A 6,468-nucleotide genomic window follows, 5' to 3' on the forward strand; every position below is an offset into this window, starting at 1 on the left:
ACTAATGACCCAGGGGTCATCGTATTGACCAAGTGGTCCTAGAATTTCACAAGAGGGCTCTTTCTAATAGAAATAACAAGTTCTAGTGCCCTTCTTAAGTGACAAAAAAATTGGAGGACACCTAGGTCCCTTCCTAAGCTCAGTTTTTTCCCAAAGTCAATGGATAAAAATTTTGAGATGGCCGTTTTGTTTCAAATAGTCAAAAACCATAATAACTATGTCTTTGGGGATAACTTACTCCCCCAAATTCCCTGGGGAAGGGTCTGCATTTTACAAACTTTGACCAGTGTTTACATACAGTAATGGTTATTGGGAAGTGTACAGATGATTTCAGGGGGATTTTTTTTGATTTAGGGGTGGGTTGAGGGGAGGATGCTATGTGGAAGGATCTTTTCTTGGTGGAATATGTCATGAGGGAAGAGATATTCAATGAAAAGGGGACGGGATTTTCTAGCATTACAATAAAAAAAAATGAAATAAGAAACATGAAAAAGTTTTTTTCAATTGAAAGTAAGGAGAAGTATTTAAACTTAAGACAAACAGAGATTATCACGCATACAAGGGGCTTTAAGAATACTTTAGCATAAAGAGCAATGTATTTAGGAGGAGATAAATTCCTCGCTCTTTATGCTAAAGTATTTTTAGTAATTTCATCTATTTATTCCAAAGTCTTTCTGATTCAGGGGTCATTCTTAAGGAATTGGGACAAAATTTTAGATTTAGTGCAAAGATCGAGGTATTAACGAGGGGAGAAACCTCCTCATATTCATATTAAAAAAATAAAATATACAAGTTTGTTTCGTAAGTTAATTCTTAAGTTACGTATATTTTCTACTAATAAAAACATTCGTTAAAAATTAAAAGTTCTAGTTGCCTTTTTAAGTAACCAGAAAATTGGAGGGCAACTAGGCCTCCTTCCCCATCCCATATTTCTCAAAATCGTCTGATCAAAACTAAGAGTAAGCCATTAAGCCAAAAACAGATTTAATATACAAATTTAATTTTAATAATTTATGTGCGGAGAGCCAAAATCAAACATGCATTAATTCAAAAATGTTCAGAAATCAAATGAAAAAAAACTAGTTTTTTAACTGAAAGTAAGGAGCGACATTAAAACTTAAAATGTGCAGAGATTACTCCGTATTTGAAGTGGATTGTCACCTCTGCAATCCCTCGCTCTTTACCCTAAAGTTTGACTCTTTGCCACAATTCTTCTTTTTAAAACAATTAAAACTTTAGCGTAAAGAGCGAGGTGTTGAGGAGGGGACAATCCATTTCATATACAGAGTAATTTCTGCTCGTTATAAGTTTTAATGTCGCTCCTTACTTTCAGTTAAAAAATCTAGTTTTTTTATCTAATAACCTAAATGAATGAAACAAAAGATTTTTGAGAGATGTATATACTAATTTATGTTTATTTTAAGGTTTATTATTATTCCTTGCTTTCTGTTGAAAATAACTGTTTTTTCCTTATTTAATAATAAACAAAAGCCGAACACAAACAATATCTTAGGTTTATTTCCACTTATAAGTCATAGTTATGAAGCTTCTTAAGCTAAAATTAAATGCTAGAATTGGCTGGAAAAAAGTACAAAAAGATATTGCTTATGTCCGCCATTCTTTTTATCTGAATTCATACTTAAGCGTAAAGAGAGAAGTATTGACGAGGGGGCAAACTTACATAGATATATAATATTGGGAAGCTAACCCCCTCGTCAATATCACGCCCTTTACCCTAAAGCTCGAAATTTGTTAAAATTACTTAAGAATCACCCCTGAACCACTAACCCCGTATAATTAGAGTAAGTAGATCTTTCAAAATTACTAGCAATACTTTAGCGTAAAAAGCGAGGTATTCACAAGAGGACAGTCTCTCATATACACAATAATTTTGTTCGTTTTAAGTTTTAACGTTACTCCTTACTCTTAGCTAAAAAGAATTGTTATTAAAATTTGATTTTCGATCATTTTTTAAATAATGCTGGGATATCCAGTGCCCCCTTCACAGACATTATCTTCCCCCATGCAAAATTCATCCTTGGGAAAGATCTTCCCACGTAGCCAATTCCCCCTGACCCCCCCCCCCCACCAGACCAATCCCCCTGAAACTTCTGTATACTTATCAAGAACAAAAACTGTAGGTAAAAAATGGGCAAAGTTATTAGTTTATAGCCCTTGCCCCGCAGAATATGGGGGATGAAGTTGTCCCTAAGGACATAGTTATTAGATATTTTGACTATGCTCAGCAAAAGAGCAAAAGTTTTCATCCGGTGACATCGGGAAAAATTATCATGGGGGAGCCTAGTTGCCCTTCAATTTTTTGGTCACTTAAAAAGGGTCATTAGAACTTTCAATTTCCGTATAAATGAGCCATATCATGGAATTTTACGACTAGTGCTTTTATACGAACAGTTCTGGAAATAAAAAATAAGAAAGGAAACACGCATCCGTAGTCTTTTTTTTCTGGCAAAAAAAATACTAAATTCCTCATTTCTGTAGGTAGAACTCTGAAACCTATACAGTTGTATTCTCTAATACGCTGAATCTGATGGAGTGATTTTCATTAGCATTCTATGATTTTTAGTGGATGAATCTCCTTTTTTTCGAAAATCAGTCAAATTTTTCCAGGCTTATAAGTTTCGATGGGTGGGACTAAATTCAATGAAACTAATATATTTAAAATCATCATAAGAATACAATTCTATTTATGCATCTAGTGTTACCAAGATTCCGTGTTTTAAGGTTTCGGTTGTTATTAAGCCGGGTCACTCCTTACTTATAGTTTGTTACCACGAACTGTCTGATTATGACCTAGTCATTTATTAGTAAAGTTGTAGCTTTGTTTTGTATTGACTCAGTCAAAATTAAGTTCCAAGTCAAAATAATAATCTTTTCAAAACATTTATGTTTTGAGACTTATTGAGAGCAATAACTTTCCAAGAAAGCATTATTTTTGGACTAGTTAGCTATGTTAAATTTTCGGAAAACACAATTTTCTTATGAGTGTTTTAACGCTTAATTTCATCTTGAAGTAAATAATCAAATCTTTCTATAGCTTTTTCTTACAGAGATTTTTAAAGACATACTCAACGCAAAACCAGTTCTTCTTATATGTTTAATCGGATTTTCTGTAAGAAATTATGACATTTTGTTGCAATCTTGTATCTTAGCTAAAAATAAGAAAGTGATCAACTGTGTAAATGTTTTATTAAATAATGCACATATTAAAAAATTCACTTTTTCTATTATCAGTTGGAATTTTTAGCTTCTTTTCTGTTTTGTTTTTTTGGAATAATGGTAGTAAGCCTGAACAGTTATGCTCTCCCGTGGTCCTTATGGCTAAGTAAGTAGGCTATTACAATACTCGTTGTATTAAAAGTATTTTAAACTAGCATAACTAGATCAAATATTAGCCTCGGGCAGTCAAAGAAGTGATTAAGGGATGGGGTAGGATAGAATAGTATAAAAGTGTTTTTAAATGAAAGAATTGAAGAAAACAGCTTAAATAAAGTACTAACTACTGATTTTACAATTAAATTGGTTTGATCACTTTTAATTGAAGTCGTGTAAAATGTCTTGAGTTTAAAATAAGAAAAATTCTTGCTTAACTTAAGTCTTCTTTTACTGCCTCCTGAACATCTTGCTTAATACCAAAATCACTGGAAATGAGGTAATTTCAAAGATTTTTTTTTGTCACGGTCTTGAAAATAAGGCTACTTAGAGCCAAATCAAACCACAATTTGAGTTTGAAGCCTCTGCTATATTTTTAACATTTTGTGGTGTTCTTTTTTCATATTTGGTTATTTTACCCACATAATATTGCTGTAGTCATGTGGTAATTGATATCCCTTTTGGACGAATAACTGGGGTATAGTTTCGACCATAAACTTTCCTTAAAAGAGAATCTCGAAAGAAAAGTAAACAGCAATCCCAGCTTAAGACCTTTATTGTTCTTTATTAATAATTCAGTAAAGTATTATAGCTATTATAGCTCAAACTCAAGACAATAAAACTACAATTTAAAATTGCTATTAAAGAATGAATACAACCCACAACTTACAAAAATTAAAACAAATGGCCACAGAGACACTAAGATATCGACATAATGAAAATTAGTAATCATTAGCTGATTAAATAATCATTAGGATGTTTCCGGTCTAATTAATATATTTGAAAGTAATTTGTTTTTTTTTAAATGAAAAGGAATAACTTTCTAAAGAATTGAAAATGATGAAAGATGAATCTTTGACGAGCATAGTTAGAATCCCTTGCTATGGTTCCTGCAACATCCACAGGCAAAATCTTTGGAAATTTAGCTGCAAATGCTTACTTTTGAGGCTTGGCCACTTTTTCTTTTCAGGTAAATGACCGGTTTCATTTGGACTACATTCACTTATACTGTAAATTCCGTGGATGGGTTAACTTTTAGTTATTTAGTTAGTTGTGTCACAATAAAAAAGATTTTAGTATAGAATTTATTTGTGTCCACCATATCTCGGTCATTTAAAAGAAAATTCTATTCAAAAGCCTGATTGATTTAAAATTCTCATTGATTTAATAGGTCAGGGTCCCACCCAAACAAAAGTTTTATCCTTATGACCATAGTAACTTTTTAGTTAGTATATTATGGGAGTGAAGAGTCTGTTTTCAGTTATGTTTTATTAGAGTTAACTTTTTAAGAATAAAAGTAAATTCTTTATCTCACATCTTTGAGATTATTTTTTCCTGAAGCCTGATGGGGATGGAAAAGATCTTTTAAGAAATACTATTATTAATGTAACAACAAAAATGTCCCTTTATCCTCAAAAAATATAGTTAGGGAAATATATATTATGTATGCGCTGGTTATAATATCAGTGCCGGAAGAAATTGTAGAACCCTTGAAACCACTCAATGGCATTATTATACCCTAGTGGAACTGCCAGTTGCACTATTGTGGCAAAGGATATCAAACACTGGTAGACTATTGGAAACCATATCGAATAGGGGTGGCTCAAAATCTATCCATAGCGGATAGAGGTGGCCACGAGGCTTTCAGCACGGAATAGTCATGGTAGCTACTGAGGAACAGCTATCAGGAGTAAGGGTAGTTAAAAGAATGTGTATTTTGCAAAGAGCCTGCTTCATTTGTGGTTAAACATAAATTACAACGGGTTGTCGGAAAGTTGAGATCTGTTAAATTTTTGGTTGCATCGGGAAAGCATGGAATGGAATCTACGATTAGTCCTATCAACTTGAATTTCAAGAATACTCTCCCTTGTTCCTTAATGTCTTTTCAGGTATATTTTTATCCATAAACTGGCACAGAATCCATTTTTAAGAAAAACGGTGTTTCCATGAGTAGATAAAAACTTAATATGATAAACATTCAACACAGATGATACCGTTTAACGATAATCATATAAACGAAGATAAACATTTCTCTGGTTATTTTTCCATGTTTTAGAGACCTTTTTAAACACGGCAAGCTATCCAGTTTTTCACCCAAACTAAAATGAAACGTTCCTTGTTATCTTTCAATTACATGAGACAAACAGAGTTGAAATTTTTGAACATTCAAAATACCTAATGATAAATAGGGAGCTAATACAAAAATATATTTTCTTTTTAGTCTTTAACCAATTCCCTTGAATTATATTTTTCTGTTTTACTGTAAACTTTTATATCTAATAGAATTTAGAGCTAATCCCAGCAACAACCTCAAATTTAAGTTTCAAAATTTTATTATTAGCTCATAGGCAAACTGCTTACTATAGCTATGTGCTCTATGGTTCAACTTCATAATCAGCCACTAAAAAGTTAATTTTTTGTTTTACCCCAATTAGAAGTTTTTAAAACATGTGCGTCCTCTATGCCTCTTGCCCAAAATTATTAAAAATCACTAATTTTATTGATTTCAATCCATTTCTCAATATTCTACTCCGAACCTTTATTTTTTCAGATTTAAAAAAGTTGCAAACTATTTTAACAGGAAACTCAACAGAGACGTTCCCTCTCAAATAGTCCAGCCAATCAAGAACAAAGCAAAAAAAGTTTCAACTGTCAAATATCAAAATAAAAATTAGAAAATACAGACACACAGCCACAACCCTAACGATAAATTAAATACCATTTTCAAGCAAAAGATTGAATTTCTACCTCTTAGTTCTAATAGTTCCATTTATATTTGAATTAGATAGGAGAAAAATATTTTAATTAAAAACGGTATATGCTTCTATATTAGTGAAGACTTGATCAAACCTTTACAAACTAATCAACTGACATAGAAACTCCCAGAAGGGTGAATATGTAGGAAGAACAAGTATTGACGTACATTTTTAACAAGAAACGAAACTTTGAACTTTACCAAGAAAATAATTATTGAAGTCTAATGTATTGTCAAAACTCGACAACAATTTCATAATACAATTCTAGCAGTAAGTATTTGTTTCAACATTTTTCTTATTCCGAAACAAATACAAACCTTAC

The sequence above is a fragment of the Artemia franciscana genome, chromosome 7 (assembly GCF_032884065.1).
Source record: "Artemia franciscana chromosome 7, ASM3288406v1, whole genome shotgun sequence".
Taxonomy (NCBI): domain Eukaryota; kingdom Metazoa; phylum Arthropoda; class Branchiopoda; order Anostraca; family Artemiidae; genus Artemia; species Artemia franciscana.